Source organism: Scardinius erythrophthalmus (assembly GCF_964197995.2).
Source record: "Scardinius erythrophthalmus genome assembly, chromosome: 3".
In the NCBI taxonomy this organism is placed as follows: Eukaryota; Metazoa; Chordata; class Actinopteri; order Cypriniformes; family Leuciscidae; genus Scardinius; species Scardinius erythrophthalmus.
In genome coordinates, this window is record NC_138223.1 from 52,747,973 (window position 1) to 52,765,845 (window position 17,873).

Below are 17,873 nucleotides of genomic sequence, written 5' to 3' on the forward strand. Positions count from 1 at the left end.
CTACGCCCATGATCTGATATTTAGCTCAGAGGATCATATTCTCTGATGATTTCTCCTGTGTTTTCAGGCTCTTCTCTGATCGTTCCTCTGGTTCTGGTTCTTCTGGTTCTGATCTTCGCTGGACTCTTATTCCTGTTTCTCTGTAAGAAGTATCAGTCTCAAGGTAAAACTCATTCAGATTCAGAGGGCCCTATCTTGCACCCAGTGCAATTGACTTTGTACACCGGCGCATGTAGCATTCCTATTCTGCACCCGGCTGACGCACAGCAGACTTTTCCCTCCACAGACGCACGTCGGTAAATTAGGGAATGAACTTGCGCTCCCGGAGGCGGTTCAGAGAAAAGAGGAGGCGTGTTCCAGCGCAAACGTTCCTTGGTGCTATTTTGCAGTTTCAGAAAACAATTCCGCCACTGACCAGGAAAAACCTAGTCTAAAGTCAGTGGCGCGTTGCGCATGTTATTCAGATGCTATTTTAAGGGCGCATGCTTGGCCATAATGTAGCGTGTGCACAACGCGCATGCACTTTGCTTCTCTCATCTACACAGACGCAGCAGTTTTCATTTTTACAAATCATACATTGTTACAAGGAAAAAATATTACCACACGAGGGAAATCAATCATTGTTGTGTCCATGTGTAAACTAGATTTATGCCTATTTTTTCACATTTACCCAAATTATTATACGCCTGTTTACCCGAAGCTAATTTGTGTGGATTTCTCCATCCCCAATGTAACTTCTCCGTGTTTTACGGCCCTGACGAGAACGTTGGTCTCCTCGGCTGTGAACCGCTCCTGGCGCGCGCCTGGCAAATCCGCTGTTATAATAGCAATCCGCCATCGAAAAAGCGCGTCTGCTCTTAAAGGGAATGTGAGATGATGCTCTGATTGGTTTATTTCACGTTACGCCCAAACCACACCTATGAATAATGAAGCTACTTCAGACCAACCCCTTTTAGATTTGCGTCGGGCGCAAGAGTCATTTATCCCGCCGATATAATAGCAACAGCGCCTGAGATCCGCCCACAAAGTTACTTGCGTTTTGCATTTGATACTTGCGTTTCAGATCGTTAAAATAGGGCCCATAGTCTAGTTTAACTAGTCTAACTCTGAGTTTAAAACACAGAGTGATCATTTCCCACTTTGATTCTGTCGCCACCTATTGGCTACAACAAGATGTGAGCAAAACAGATATTTGATGATGTATGAAAAAATGTACACAAGATATCAGTGTTGAAATGCAGAATATTGAATTTAGGAATAATTGTTTTTGGCAGGTGGTGATTCGTCGTCTCAGACTGGACCAGGAAAACATGAAGTGGTGAGTCCAGTTACTGTATAAAATAAGATGTTTATTTTTTATTCATAATCTCAATGAATTCTAATGCCTTCAAACCTGATCATATTTATTTCTGTAAATAATTTCTCTGTCTCTCCTCAGGTTTCTCACACTGGTTGCGATTATGAGGAGATTAAAGACACTCACAAACAATTACCCACAAACCCCTCTGATTCTTACAATACTGTTTATGCCACTGCCCAGTTACCCACAAGCCCCTCTGATTCTTACAATACTGTTTATGCCACTGCTCAATTACGCACAACCCCCTCTGATTCCTCCGCTACAGTTGAGAAAGGCACTGGTGACTCTCAGTGCTTCATCACATCTGCTGAGGATCTGAATTACGCAGTGGTGAATTTCCACAAGGAATCTGACTGTCCTGACACTGTCAGTTTCAGGAATAATTAGGATTACAGTTAATACGCTGCTGTCAATCATCTCACTGCTTGACGAGACACAGCAGAGGATATGAATCAGCTCATCTTGAATGTTTGAACCTTGGCTTTGGCATTAAGTTTCCATGTAGCTGTTCCTGCTTTGCTGGACCCATCCGGTTCCCAGGCTCTCTTCCTTCACTGGTTCCCCCAGTTCCTTAGCTCCACCACTTTTATTGGTTTTGTCCAGTTTCTTGGCACCATCACCTACATTCCTCCAGCTTCACATGGGATCCCTCATCTTTAAAACTCCGCCTTGTCCTTGTACCTTGTCCCTCCGGTCCAGTGGCGTCCCCCTGGTCTTCCAGCCCTCTGACCCCGCCTGGTCACCGTGATTTTGCCAAGTAAGATGTGTTCCTGGATCAACAAATTTAATCTACCCCATATTGAAATGATCATGATGGTCCTGGATCAACATTAGCGAATCTACCCCGTATTGAAATGATGACGATAGCAATTATCAAAATATTGATTACAATCAGATTCAAAAAGCAATTATTCTACTGTTTTTTTAAATGTCATATACTTTTTGCACACTTTATTCAGACTAAAATCATAGTAATCTGTTTTAAAGACCTGGAATGTATTGAAAATTTTAAACATTATTATAACATTTTATTAAATATTAAATGTGTATTTGTGTGTAAAGGTATGAGAGAAAGAAGACTTTTAGGGGTTGTGGAGTGAAGTAAGCTTAGCTATTAGCTAAACGGCTCATGGCTGTTGCATGTATGTTCAGGGTTGCATTACATGATATGTAATAATATGCCATTTAACCCTCTGAGGTCTGAGCTGTTTTCTGGGCCCTGGAGGTGTTCTGACATGCTCTGACATTTCTGGTTATTTCTGTTACTTGTGACATTTTCATGGCTAAAGTCTAATTACACTGTATTCAGCACAAACTCTGCTACAATAATATATCAACAGCATGTATGTAAAAGTTTGTAGTTTTGAGATAATGACATTTATGCGTGGTTTGTGAAAATACAAAAAAAAAATCTCACTGAAATAAGGCCATGAAACCCCTACTGATTATTTCTTCACAAGACTTTTGAAAATTGTATGACGTAGCCTAGAATATTTGCTGCAAAACTATGTGAAAATCACCCTGACTGCTCATTCAGAGAAGACAATATATTGATTTAAAATTTTTACGACGTGTTTTGTGTGAATAAGCCTTATGCGAAGGGGCGGATCACCTCATTAATATGTAAGGCTTTTCTCACCTGAGAAAGACAAAGAACCTCCCTAATGGCCCTATTAGGAGCTTATCAGGGCCCATCATTCTGAGCAACCTTGCACAATACTGTAAATGAGGAGATTTAAAAAAGAATGGCTTTTAAATTGTTTGGATTTATTTACACAACATAATCCAAATAGACACAACAAATGGCAAAAAAGCACTTATTGAAAGACAGAGACCTTTGTGCCATTCCTAAAAACATTGTACATACCTTCAATTTCCAAGGTGTTTGATTTTCACTTTACCATGTTCATGTTCCAGAGACTCATGTGAATGTTGAAGTCGGCAGGACTCATCTGGGCCCTGAAAAAACATACAAGTGAACATACTGATATCAAGAGAAAGGTCTGCACGATTTTGGAAATAAATATTAGATTTTTCTGGTTAAAATTGCTTTTTAAAGTTCACAAAATACACACACACACACACACACACACACACACACACACACACACACAAATGTTTCCAACAATATATAGTAAATGAACACCAGGTTTGTTGTGCTTTGTAGGCATAGGCTATGCGCAGTGCTGGGTAAAATAATAATAAAAATATTTCAGTAACAACCAAGCTAGAGAAAAATATATTGATTATCATGTTACTTCAAATGTTTCCATTCGTTATGATGATATGAAATGAGATAATAGTAAAAACATGAAGCCGTTTGGTGTGTTTTGCTTTTCAAATTTTCAAATGATACATTCAAACGCGATCGCGCTGCAAAATCTGATACATTCAAACGCGATCGCGCCCAAATATAAAACATTATGGTTACCATATACATATCTACGTTTGACCAGATATCCACAAACACAGTAGGCCTAACAGTAAACACGGGTCTAAATATTATAATATTCCCCATATATCTAGCAACAGTTCAACTGCAACGTGACATTTATGCAACAATAACAAACATGTAAGAATTTCTTACCTTAAATCTTTCTTGTCTTCAAATTGCGTTCTTCTTCTGAGGTAGCCTAAATCCAATGTAAGCTCAGGCGCGTCTTTCAAACTCGACGAAAAGTGAAGTGAAGTGTTTTGGTGTTTTGTTGTTGAGGTAACGAGCGCGTTCGCGTTCCATGTGGAGATTTGCATGTGAATATCTTTTGCGCGAGTGGGCGTGGCCAAATTAACTGTAATGAGCAAGCGTTTGAGAAGCTGGACATCTTGTTGGTTTTATAAAAATTACTTAAACAGAAAATATTTGTTTTCGTTTTGAACCCGATCATTTAAAAGTACACACTTAAATGTTTATAAAGGTGTATGGCTCATAAATGTGTGACAAGTATTCGCTGAGTTTTGTTTCAGTTTATAGACGTGCTCAAGAAAAAAAAGTTCACCGCGACGGAGAGGCAGAACGCACACCCTGTTTATATTCTTTATTTTACAAAAGCACAATGTTTTGATTTGATTGTAAGTGGACACATACAAAAGTAGAAATATCACAGATTCTTTTTTTATATTTCTTTTTTCTGTATGACCATAAATGACGGAGTAATTTAAGTTTATAGTGCTACAATGTGGAGAAAATCCAGCAAAACGCGCCGGCGCGTTTGCCGACCTCAGAGGGTTAAGTGTTCTATTTCAGGATTTTTTTGTGAATAAATACATTTACAAAGTCAGATTTTTAGTTGCAGAGAGGGTCAAAGAAAGAAGACAGACAAAATAACTTACCTTTTGTCAGTCAGCCCGAGGCAAGAGAGGAGGGAAGGTTCAAAATGGACCGACTGGATTTGGTCGGCACACACTGATGACATCAGAGGCTTGTGATTGGTTGATTAAATGTTGATCCAGGACCAACAAAATTTGTTGATCCAGGAACACATCTTACTTGGCAAAATCACGGTGACCGACTCGGCCTTGGTCTTGCATCTCTCCGGCTCTGTCCTGGACTGCATCGCCTATTGCTCCGCTGGGGGTCTTTATTCCTCCGGCTCAATCAATGCATCCCACTCCGCCCATTCCACCTCCATCGAGTTGATGATGGATATCCGCCACTATGGTGTAGTTTTTGTTTAACGAGTGTTTTTGTTATTGTTTAAGGAGTACATTCACATCTAGTTTTGATCTCTCTCTCTCTCTCTCTCTCTCTCTCTCTCTCTCTCTCTCTCTCTCTCTCTGCGTCACGCGATGTGTTCCTGCTCAGGGTGTGTCAGTTGTCGGCAGTCGGAGAAGAGGTTGGACATGACATTACTTCGGCCTCCAGGATGAATAAAGTGGTTGGGGTTTTTGTTAAAGAGGTAAACCGCCCGATACGCAACGGGATTGTGATATGTGTTTGTTACTGTTTCACCGTTTGTTACACCAACCACAAAAGTCGAATGTGTCCCCATTTATTGGAAATGAGGATATTGAGCGTGCATTAGCTCAGTATGGTAAATGTGCTTGTGCAATTTAAAATAATCCAATTAGGATGTAAAAATGAAGCACTGAAACATGTGATGTCTTTTAGGAGACAAATGTTTATGTTTCTGAATGTGCAGAAGTTAGATGCATCTTTCAGAGTTGTGAAGGAAAATCATACATGCTTTATGCCAGTATAGGTTTTGAGTGTGGAGATCTTGGGCATAAAAAGTTTTTACTATTTCCATCTTTCTATAGAACTTTTAAAACTGGGTTCCTTAAATACAAAAGAGAAATATGCTCTGAGCCAGGGAACAAATACAAGTGCTGGGGTAGCTATTCTTTTTTCCAAAGATTTTAATGTTAATATTCTATCAGTAGATGAAACTGTAAAAGGAAGAGCACTGTTAACTAAAGTCTGAAGGAATAACATTTGTTTTAAATAATGTATATGCTCCTAATAATGGGCATAAGCGTGTGGGTTTTTTATGGAATCAGTCATTCAGAAATTTGATGATACTGTGTATGTTTGGCATTTTAATGTCAAATTATTAAAATATATTAGTTTCTATGAAAAGTTTAAGTTTTTTGGGGGGATTAGTGGAAACTTAAGAAAGACACTTTTGAAAATATTGGTCAATGATGTGTTGTAGGTAAAGCTAATAATATAATTTTTTGTCAAAACTATACTTCACATACGACTGCATTGATGAAAACAACAGTTAACAGTTTACAAAGAGACATTGCAATTCTGGAAAAATACATGTTAAACAATAAGGGAACTGTGAATAATGAAAGGTTAAATAAGAAATAAGAAGAACTTGGGTGTTTTTTACAAGAAAACGTAAAGGAGCACTTATAAGATCAAGAATTTGCTTGATCAAAGATAAGGGACATAAAGATATAGAGCAGTTCAATCTTTAATTCCTAAAAAAGGAGACTTGGGACTATTAAAAAACTGGAGACCAGTGTCGTTGCTGTGTTAAGAATATAAAATATTCTCAAAGGCACAAGCAAACAGACTTAAAAAATATTTACATGTATTATGACTCTCTCGTATTTTTAATGCAAAACAAAGTTATACAACGCAATAATGGGGGATTCAGTTTGTCTAATAGCTGTTCAAGAAGGAAAAATACTCCCCAAATTAATAAACACTATATTCTTTTTTATATCCTTATGCAAACAAAAAAAATGGTCAACACCCAAAAACAAGAAAAAGAAAAAGCAACTACAATAAACAAAACAATCTAATTTATAGGTGCTTTACAGGAATTGGTCATTAGGTTGCACAATTCAATAAAGTGAAAATTAATGTGTGTAATTCTTATCTGATGGTATAGTTCATCAAACAATGTCCAAAGGTGAAGCAGTCCTTTAGTAGATGAATAATCCAACCATTTGCAATGAATTCACTCCAAACGAAAACAGTTCTCATGCATCAGACTCTTCCAAATCAGGAACAGTCATAAGTAAGCCAAGCTTTCATCCCTCTGGACTTTAAATCCATATTTAGTTTGCATATGCAGTGTTAAAGTCACCGATAAAGAGTACTTCTAAAATACATACAAATAAACTGTATCAAACTTATTAGCAACAAACATCATCATTATCAAGGCATACTTTTAAATAACAGGAAAGAAAACAAATCCTTACTTTAAGTTAAGATTGAAATGGAACATTTTCCAACCAAGACGTGGTAAAAAATGCAGTTAAGCCATGCTTTCTACTGCTGCTGTTCTACTCACTTCCTCTACAAACCAGCCTTTACTTAAGAGAGCATTTAGGCACCATAGCACCCCTAGTGGTGTGGAAGAAAGACTGCAGATAAAAGACTTCGCAACAGACTTGTCTGTTACAGTATTAGTTCATAGAGGCCAGTGTATACCTGATAGATCAATTATGGATAATTTATTTGTATTGTGTAATGTGATTGATTTTAATCAAAGTAATAGTCTTAATGTAGGGGTTCTTTCTCTTGACCAAGAAAAAGCTTTTAATCAAGTTGTTCATAAATATCTTTTTAATGTATTAAAATAATTTGGGTTTGTTGTAATTGTATACAGTATCTTATATACAATTGTTGTATTCTAATGTATTTGTTAAAGCTGGAGGAGAACTGAGTGCACCTATGATGATCAGACAAGGCTGTCCACTTTCTGGACAGTTGTTTAGTAATATAACCATTTTTGTGCAGATTATGGAAATAATTAACTGGTATTTCAATTCCAGATTTACAAAGTACTTTTAAAGCATCCTTGTAAGTGTATGCTGATGATGTCACTGTGTTTATAAAAGGTCCAGATGATCTGAAAGTTTTAACGGAAATTATTGGAAAATATGAAAAAGCTTCCTCCTCAGACTAAGTGAACTGGGGGAAAAGTGAGGGATATATTATTGGTAAGTGGGAAGAGGTAGGACCTCCAAAACTACCATGTGGTTTACTTTGGGGTAGAAAGAGGATAAAAACATTAGGGTTTTTTTTTAGGAAATGAACATTTTCAGATGAGAAACTGGGAGGGATTGCTGGATAAAGTGATAGCCCGATTGTCTAAATAGACCTGGCTATTACCACAATTTGGCGGCCTCAACATTGTGGTATAAGAAGACTGTTATGGAGCCTTTATTCGTGAACTGGAGTGGGGCACACTGGATCCATGCTGCAGCTCTTTACCTGTCCATGAAGGAGGTCAAGGGCTGGTGGATGTGAGAAGTCGGTTGATTTCTTACAGGATACAAGCAGCACAAAGACTTTTATATCACAAAGACTTGACTTGGGCTCATACTGCAAGATTCATCTTGAAGAACGCAGGTGGGCTCGGGTTGGATAAACATTTGTTCATAATGGACTTGGGAAAGGTGAGTCCGTTCTATAAGTCAATGTTTCAGTAGAAAACAGTTTTTTGGAGTAGTGATGACAGGACACTTCAGTCTCCTTCAGTAGACAGGACACTAATAGTGATGACAGGACACTTCAGTCTCCTTCAGTAGACAGGACACTAGTAGTGATGACAGGACACTTCAGTCTCCTTCAGTAGACAGGACACTAGTAGTGATGACAGGACACTTCAGTAAGCGTTTCTGCGGTTTGAAAGAAGTGGCAGGATTGAAATCTGAACGTCCTGACTCAAAACTGGCACATACTCTTCTTGAGTCTGTTTTACGGTGTGTACTTTACTCTTAACACCTTTTACCTATTTATTTATTATTCTCAGGTAAGGTAAAGAAAGTCAAATCTGACCTAAACCGTAAGCATTCAAAAGGTACTTACAATTTGGTCAGAAGACTCCTCTGTGGTATGTTCTCATTAAAAGTCTTCCAGCATCATTGGTTGACACTCCTCCAAAGTTTCCCAGATCCTTCTCCAGGCAGGTGCAAGCGGTCCACCTCTTCATGTCCTTGAACTCCAGTAAACTCAACTAAGATGGCTGAGTTCATTTACAGTTCTAGGAGTCCTCTAGCGCACACACATAATCGCACTTTTCTGCTCCTCTTAACATGGGTTGGCACAGTCTCATATACATACATAACCAATTACTGTACATCTATGCCAAAACAATATAAGCCATCTTTTACAAACAGAATAAATAACAACATTGAATGCAATGCATTATATCCAATACATTGGCTAAATATGTGTAACAATAAAGGCATTTATAATAAACAAGGAGGCAGGTAATTGCATTTTCTTGATATTATACAACACCCCCTTCATGCAATTATCCTGACTCTTTATCCTCCCTTCTCATAACTGTAGCATGAACTTTGTTCACTTCATCAAACTTTACCAATAACATGGACATTTGTTCATAATTCTTAAATAGATTGGTTTGTTACAGTTCATGCAATATTTCACCCAGTTTTGTTTTCTGGTTCCCATAACAGAAATAATCAATTATATTTCTTTTGTAATTGTATTAAAATTATTTATTTTTCAAGGGGCAAAACTTTGTGCTCTGCTTGTTTATCATGTATTAGGCCAATTTGGATCTCAAAAAGAATCCAGTACTTCAAGCACCCGGTCTCCCCTTAGAGGCGCGGCTCCTCCCCCGGCTCAGCATCAGACAAGGTATGCAGAAGCCCAGCCAGGGGATGCGCTTCCAGGTGAAACATGGAAATGTGAGCCGCTGACATCTCCTAGGGTCTTTAGGGCACAAAGTTAGTATCTCTGGGGTATGATGGGTTTTCTTGCCCAAACTACTAGTTTAAACATCCCCCTTGGTTTGTACCAGTCTTGAAATTTTTTCAATATTCAAACAGTGCACAAGGTTTCTTTTTTATTATTGCTTGTAAACGTCCCGTTCCAAACCTCTGGGTCAAATATTGTCATGCAACTCATTTTCTCATTCAAATATCTTACACTAAATCCAGTAATCATTTCTTAAGCATTAACAGATTCTCAGATATCATAATTGTACCATCAAATATAACAAAACCCTTTTAGTAATTGTTGCATAAACATATCACATCCTACAATTATTTATCTGGTTAATTATGGTTACATTTCATACATTTACTATAATCAGAACAATCCAGTAATTAAACCTTTGTATCCAGAGTAATCCTTCTAATGTTTCCCTTAATTTCTGAGAACACTATATATGTTCAAACATAAATTATATAAATCAAATTATTCCTTGTTATACATAAGGTTCCCATTGTAAAGTTTGTAAACAATCTCTCAAGTTAACAATGTCCATCTTTAAACCTTTTATATTTTAAATTAAATTTACAAGTTTTCTACATCTTTTAACATGCCCTACGGTCACAAGACTTTCTTCTTCAATTAGCATAGCATATATTTTATTTTACTTAATATATTATATACATTCAAAGTCCACTGAAGCCAATGAATTCTTTCATTCTTAAAGATTTAAAAATATTTCAAAAGCAAAAACAACAACATTATTTTCAGTCATTTCTTACTATAAATGATCTTAACATCTTTATTATAAGGTTCACACTTTGTTACATCAGTATTTGGTGGCATCACACACATTTTAAATCCTCAAAAATTAACCCAATAATTAAATCGTCTTATCAGGAGTTCTCACCCTAAACATCTCCTTATAGTTAAATCTAAAAGGTATAATCTTTTCTAACCCCAGATTTGTTTGTCACTATAGTATAATACATTTTCACATAATTCAATTAGAATATTATTTATTCATTTACAATACTACATTTCGTTTTCTTAAATCAACATGTATTTATCAGTCAGTAAAAAACATATATACTTGGCATTATAGATGACACAAAATTATCAGATTTTATCATAAGTACATTCGTGTTTACAATCTCAAACACCCACTTCATAATAGTCCTTTTAGTTCTACGTTTTTTATTTTATTCATTTTTTATAAATCATTCAAATAATAAAGTAATAATATTTACCAGGATTTCCCAAAAGGTTTAACTGACCCCAGCTAAGGTCTCAGTGCTGGTGGATGCAGAGCGGACGTTTCTTGCTATTACAGTCTATCTTGTTTTACAGTCTTATTTTGTGACTGAATAAGAGGCATATACAAACTGTATAGGACTTCTTATGCTATTTCCGCCCCCTTCTTTGGAAGGGTTCCAGATTCAGTCAAGGCCATTTGGTGCTCTTGCATGGATCATAATGAGAGCTTGTTTGTCCTCATCTGCTCTCTTGCTGTTCTCCAACACCTGCATGATAAGCCTGCATCCAGGAGTGTCAATCAGGTCAACATTACAATATGTCTACTAGCACCTATTATTCATAATGAGCTAATTTTCAATTATTCATTTCTTTTTGTAGTTATCACACTGTTCACTCAGACTACCTCCATAACCGCGGACAAATACCAAATTGCCTCGAAATTAAATACTATGATTAATAAGGATTGTCTGCTGATCAAAAAGGATACTCAGAATCAGTAATAGACGCACACTTTAGCACACAAAATAAGGTTATTTCTCCCGGTCCCGTGCGAGTCTCTCTCTAGCTTCATTTTGCCTCAGGACGATGATTGACAGGTGCGCTAAGCTCCGCCTTTCCAACAATTTAAAGGTTAAATTTAATTTAACCTGTCAATCATCGACATTTGTTATGTCGCCCAATAAACAATAGGTGATAAGCCGATGCTCATTTTGTAATCTTTCTAATTGTAATCTTTCAAAACGAAGATAGACAACCATTTACAATTATTTTCTTACATTTCTTCCTTGAGTCATATTGAGTGTTTGCTAGTTGAATAGCCTGGTCAACCAGAAGACGAAATGAAATTTGTTGAAGATTGAAGATTGGACAATTGATGATTATTAAAGAGATAACGTGTGTTGCGTAATTGAAAATGAATTTGCTTAAAAAGAAACACAAGTCTAGGAACAGCATAGGACAGTGTACATTAATTAGCATTGCTGCAAATGCAAGAGAATTAGCCAAAAGGCTATTTTTCATCCGTTGTCCCTGGACAGATCTTAAAATTGTCTACCTAAAAAAACACAAGAAGAAGATTATAGTGAACAGTACAAATATAAAAAGCAGTAAAACAGATATAACTCTTCAAATAACTCTCTTGATAAATACAGTGTACAAGTTTACTATAATACAGACATTATGTTAAAACAAAAAAATAATTAATAGTATACTTACCGCACTCAAAACCAGCTTTGCGGCTTTAACTCCAAAACAGCTAAACGTAAAGAAGAAATGTTTTCGCGGGTATGGTAGGCATTGCGTGCTCTACGTGCCAACGAAATTTGACATACATGACGTGAGTGGTTTTCAAGGAAATCTCAGTGTTTCAATCGTCCTGGCTCTCCCCTACTTATAGAAATATTTACTCTAATTAAAAGTAATAATTTTAAAGGTTACTTGAGTAAGAGTAAAAAAGTATCCAGTGAAAAAACTACTCAAGTAGCTAGTTACTAGTTATTCGGATCATATATATATATATATATATATATATATATAAAAACATATTATTTAGATATTTTTTTTTAATTTAAATGACTATTATTATCATAATTAGGCAATTTACAGCAAAAACAGAAGAGACGAGCATTATATCTGGCCAATCGACTGTCCTGCACAGTTCATCTCCAACCCTAACCAAACACACCTGCCTTTAATTTTCAAGTGACCCTAAAGACATTAGTTGGTTGCTTCAGGTGTGTTTGATTAGGGTTGGAGATGAACTGTGCAGGACAGTCGATCGACAGGAGCAGGATTGGGCACCCCTGCACGGCTAAACTTTTCCCCTAAACAAGAACAATGAGCTAAAGTGTCTTAAAGAAATGGAAAAGCGTGTGTTGAGTGTCTGTTCTAGAGACATACTGTAAGTATTTATATAATCCCTGGTTGTGTTGTATGATATTTATAGCTGAAGGTGTAGTATGATATAGGCGGGATGTTTGCCTCATGTAGTTCTCAATAAGCTTGAGGTTTATAAAAAGTTTATCAAGATTTTCCATTTATAAAAAGGAAAATTTATGGGGCGTGATCATCGGCGTGACTGTGATTCTGCTTCTGCTGATCATTGGATTCATGTTATGTATAGTGACTCTCTACAAGAAGCATCAGACTCGAGGTAAACCAGCCAACAATGTTTTCAGAAGTTTAGAAGTTTATCATAGTCATTTATTTGTCAGAATAATGTTTATAGTTGTTTGCCAGTCAGTAACATTGTTGTCTGTGGAATGAGTGAATAGAAAGATGTTGCTTCCCCCTGCTGGTCACAACTAGTCAATGCAAGTCTGATATATTTAGAATCAATATATTTATATCAATATTATTATTGTCATTGTTTTACAGCCCCTGATTCAGTCTCTAAAATATCTGAACCTGGAACAGAAAACAGTGAAGCGGTGTGTAAAGTCATAAGAGTGTGTTTGAATGAATGACCTTCATCAAAAGCTGTAAATAATTTGTCTTTCTGTTCTCAGGTTCCTCAACCGCTGTATGAGGAGATTAAAGACACCAGACTTCACATTGACTGCACAACCACCCAGTTACCCATGATACCCTCTGATTCTTCTAAATCTGTTTATGCCACTGCTAAATTACCCATAAACCCCTCTGTGGAGTGGCATAAAGAGTGCAATAATAAGTTACCCACAAACCCCTCTGATTCTTGTAACCATGTTTATGCTACACCACAATTACCCACAAACCCCTCTGATTCTTCTAAAACGGTTTATGCAACTCCACAATTACCCACAAACCCCTCTGATTCTTGTAACACTGTTTATGCTACTCCACAATTACCCACAAACCCCTCTGATTCTTGTAACACTGTTTATGCTACTCCACAATTACCCACAAACCCCTCTGATTCTTGTGACACTGTTTATGCTACTCCACAATTACCCACAAACCCCTCTGATTCTTCTAAAATGGTTCACGCTACAGTTTAACAGTTTTCAGTTTTAAAGGTGCATTGTGTAATATTTCGAAGGATCTGTTGACAGAAATGCAATATCATATACATAACTTTGTTTTCAGTGGTGTATAGACCTTACATAATGAACCGTTATGTTTTTATTACCTTAGAATGAGCCTTGTCTATCTACACACACCGCGGGTCCGCTTACATCGACATGTTTCTACAGTGGCCCTAAACGGACAAACATGTTTTGTGTAAAGAAGCTATAGCTAAAGTCAGCGAATAAAACACTGACACAATGATGAACAAGTAACAATAATATTCCCAATAATATATTGTTTTAATGAATAATAAAGTAAACATAATTTCTTAATTTATCTTTGTAAAGAAAACTCATTATTTAACTGGCCACTCTCTGCTGTCTCAGACAACAACATATTTTCCTGGCGGCCACAGTAACTTCTGTTGGTTGTAATACCAACCTCACCACTAGATGCCGCTAAATCACACACTGCACCTTTAAATAGAATCTAAAGACAGGGCCTAAAATTAACACTCGCCAAGTGCCAAATGCAAGTTGCTAGTTGGCCGATAACAGTTTTAGGAGTTAAACCCATGCATGAACGTGAACAAACGTGAACGATGCTCGGGACAGTTGCATCATTACGAAAGTTAAAGCCTTCATAATATTCAAGATGAAGCGAAAGTGAGCTCATTTTGTTACTCGCACGATGTGTGAATGCGCACACACCCGCAGCACGCCTCAGACAGCGCGCGAATACTAAACTGAGCTCTTCACGTGTTTCCTCTTTCTTGCACTTGAGTGGACAAATTCACACACAATTATGTCTTATACTTTTTTCAACTGTTTACATTCACTTGTGTCAGTATCAGTATATTAGATCATTCACTCTTAAAGTGACAGCGGCCTAATATTGCTGCTGCTGTCTGTGTTTTTAATGATAATCAAACAACAGGACAACGAGGAAATCACGCCCTGCTCTTGACTGAATAACTTCTGTAACTTTAGTAAGGATTATAAGGATGTTTAATTTATATAGTGAAGACTATGCAGTGTTATTTTACATTTGCTTCCTTAATTAAATTTCTGTACCTGAAAACTACTGATAGATCTACCTGAATAACCTGTAAAGCACTGTTTAATTCATTTGTATCTGTTATTGTATTTATTTGTGCTTTTGCTTGTAATTTGATTATTTGTTCTTCTATTTTATTACTGACTGTTTACTTGTCTTTCATAATGTTTGAAATGTATATTAGGCTTGTAGTTTTAGCTGTGGTATTGACATTGGAATAGAGAATTGTTAAATTTCACTGGTATCTACATTTTTAATGTCATTTATTCCTGTTTTTGCAAAAACAGTTTCATGGCCAGAACAAATATATATTTATGGCCGTTACATTTTCTTAAGTCACCGGCCATAGACAGGTGTGGCAAAAAGTCAGTTTTAGTCCCTGTTTAAAGAGTTCTGTCAGGTGATTCATACACTGTAAGATCTAGTCTTAATAATAAAAAAAAAAAGCATGCAAACCGATTGCCTTTAAAAAACAAGTGAAGTGAAATAGGAATAGTATGTTTTACTAACAAATGCTTAGATAATATAGTGCACTTACACAAGATTACTGTTACTAAAAATACTAATAATAATTGTTACCATTGTTGTGTTTTGCATGCTGAATTTTGAGGTCTGTGTGTGACTCGATTGCAAAATATTTTCTCAAATATAGAGAGATTATATCAACACAATTAAAAGTTTCACCATTCACCTTGTTTGACTACATACAGCGCAGCACAGACCGATCGCCGGCTGACTTGAAGCAGTGCATGCCGGTTAGAAGTGTGTCTGACTTGAGACAGCGCCAAATCCACGTTACTGTGTCAGTGACGTATGCCATCAAAGCACGCGAGAGCGATTCGAGAGCAGCCGGAGGACTCGGCCAGGGCAGTTTCTCCAGAGCGACACTGATGACGACACAACTGATCCATGATTGGCCGGATTCACCGCATGACAACGATCAAGTGTGTTTCGTGTTTATTCTCACATCTTCAGTTCCACTAATGCTCTCAAATCTGTTTTTTTTATAACAGTAAACGCTTGTTTCATGTAGTAGCGATGTGATATTGTGTCATGTTTATCATAATAAAAAACGTAGACTCCACTTCATTGATAGTATAGGCTAATTTAAACTCTATTCTTGATCACCGCGAGATGCATGCCGGTTAGAAATGTGTCCGAGTGTGGTCCGACTCGCTCTGATATCATGCTGACCTATGTCAAAAAAACGCAGTTTCTCTCCACAGACTATATTCAGGAGGCGGAGTCACGATCAAATGCACATATGATGAAGGATATTCAGATTATATAAAGTATTTTTGTAAAGGTGAATGGTCAGAGTGCACAGACAGAATCAAGACTGATATTAAAGATAAATGGGTTCAATCTGGAAGATTCTCTCTGTATGACGACACAAGTTCAGCAGTCTTCACTGTGACCATCAGAGATCTGAGAGAAGAGGATTCTGGGAAGAACTACTGTGGAACTGAAAGGGTTGGAAAAGATTTATACACTGAAGTGAATCTGGAGGTTTTAACAGGTGAGTAACTGAGACCCTCAAACTCATGATGATCTCCACAACATCACGATACTAATACTGATATAAATACTGTGATTTAATACTAATACTGATTTAATCCCTAAAATATGGCAGATAATCAGTAACTAGGTTAAATACACTGCCTTTTTTGTCCCCTAGTGTGTGTGTGTATGTCTCGCTAATGTTTGTGTTTATCTTTGAATAAAAATGAACACTACTGTGTTCAACAGGTCATCAAATCAGGACAGTGAGAGGATATTCAGGAGGAAACGTCATTATAAACTACAAATATGGGATGAAACACACAAATCATTTAAAAAGCGTCTGTAAAACTGCAGATCAGTGTTTTACTGTAATAAACACTAACAGAACAGCAGAATGGAAACATGACAGACGATTCTCCGTTCATGATGACAGATCTGCAGGACTCTTACTTCTGTTTATCAGAGATCTGAATGAGAACGACTCTGGAGAATATAAGATTATAGTCAAAGTTTCTGAAGATTACAGTTTCTTCTCTGAGTTTAATCTGGACATTAAGAAGGGTGAGCTGCTTTCAGTCATTTATGCATTATTTGACAGAATCCATGAATATATCTGGTGATTGTAACATTGCTGCACTTTATCTGGATCTTAAACAGAGGATTGTTGTGTGAAGAGCATCAGTCTATCAGCTTCTGCAGGAGGATCTGTGAACATCAGCTGCAAATACCCACAATCCCACATTCATGATGTGAAGTTTCTGTGCTGGAGATCTGGAGCTGATCTCTGTGCTAATGAGACGTCTGTGAAGGAGAGCAGAAGATGGAGGGATGAGGGAAAGATCCGGCTGTATGATGACAGAGAACAGCAGCTCCTGACGGGAAGCATCAGTCATGTGACTGAAGAAGATTCAGAATACTGGTGTGGAGTTCAGTCTGATCAAGGACACAAGATCTTCATCACACGAGTCCTGATCAATGTTACAGGTACAGATGCAGATCACTGTGTGTTGTGTGTCATGTTTGCAGCTGATTCTGTTTAAGCAGGTTTAACCACAGGTTTATTATTAATGTTAGATGTTCTTTCTGTTCAACAAAGAAAAACCACAAACAGTTAAAAAGAGGAAGTATACAAACAAACTACAGTTTATATGTGTGTAGTTTATGAAGGTAAAAGTGCAGCTTTGTGTAAAACAATGATTCTGTTCTGAACAATGAGAAACTGCGTCCTTTTACCACACTTTTACTATAGTTAATGCAGTTTAACAGTGCTCATCAGTCACTCTGATATACTGTATTATTCAGTGTGAAACCACAGGTTTCAGTTCTGGAAACTCAAACTAACAGCTCACGATTCTGTGTCTGTGTGTCAGCAAACATGAATTCTGGGTAATGAGTGTGTGAATGACATCAGTAACACGTATCATGAGAAAAGAGATGAGTTCTGTGTGTGAAAAAAAAAAAAAAAAAAAACATCCTTTAGAAATTCATTGTTTTATTGTTTTATATACAGATGTTTTAGAAACAACATCACCACCATCCTCATCCTCATCCTCCTCCTCCTCCTCC

At 37.0% G+C, this 17,873-nt stretch overlaps 1 protein-coding gene and 1 long non-coding RNA gene across 3 annotated transcripts in view; both read left to right on the forward strand.

Annotated features, from left to right (window-relative positions):
* The window catches only part of LOC308688686 (polymeric immunoglobulin receptor-like), an 83,215-nt gene that overhangs the window by 64,927 nt on the left and 415 nt on the right, over positions 1–17,873 (forward strand). The window lies entirely within an intron of this gene.
* On the forward strand, positions 70–1,638 carry LOC308687708. The gene is made up of 3 exons (XR_014029784.1): positions 70–163; positions 1,275–1,318; positions 1,626–1,638. It is a non-coding gene; the product is annotated as an uncharacterized lncRNA (long non-coding RNA).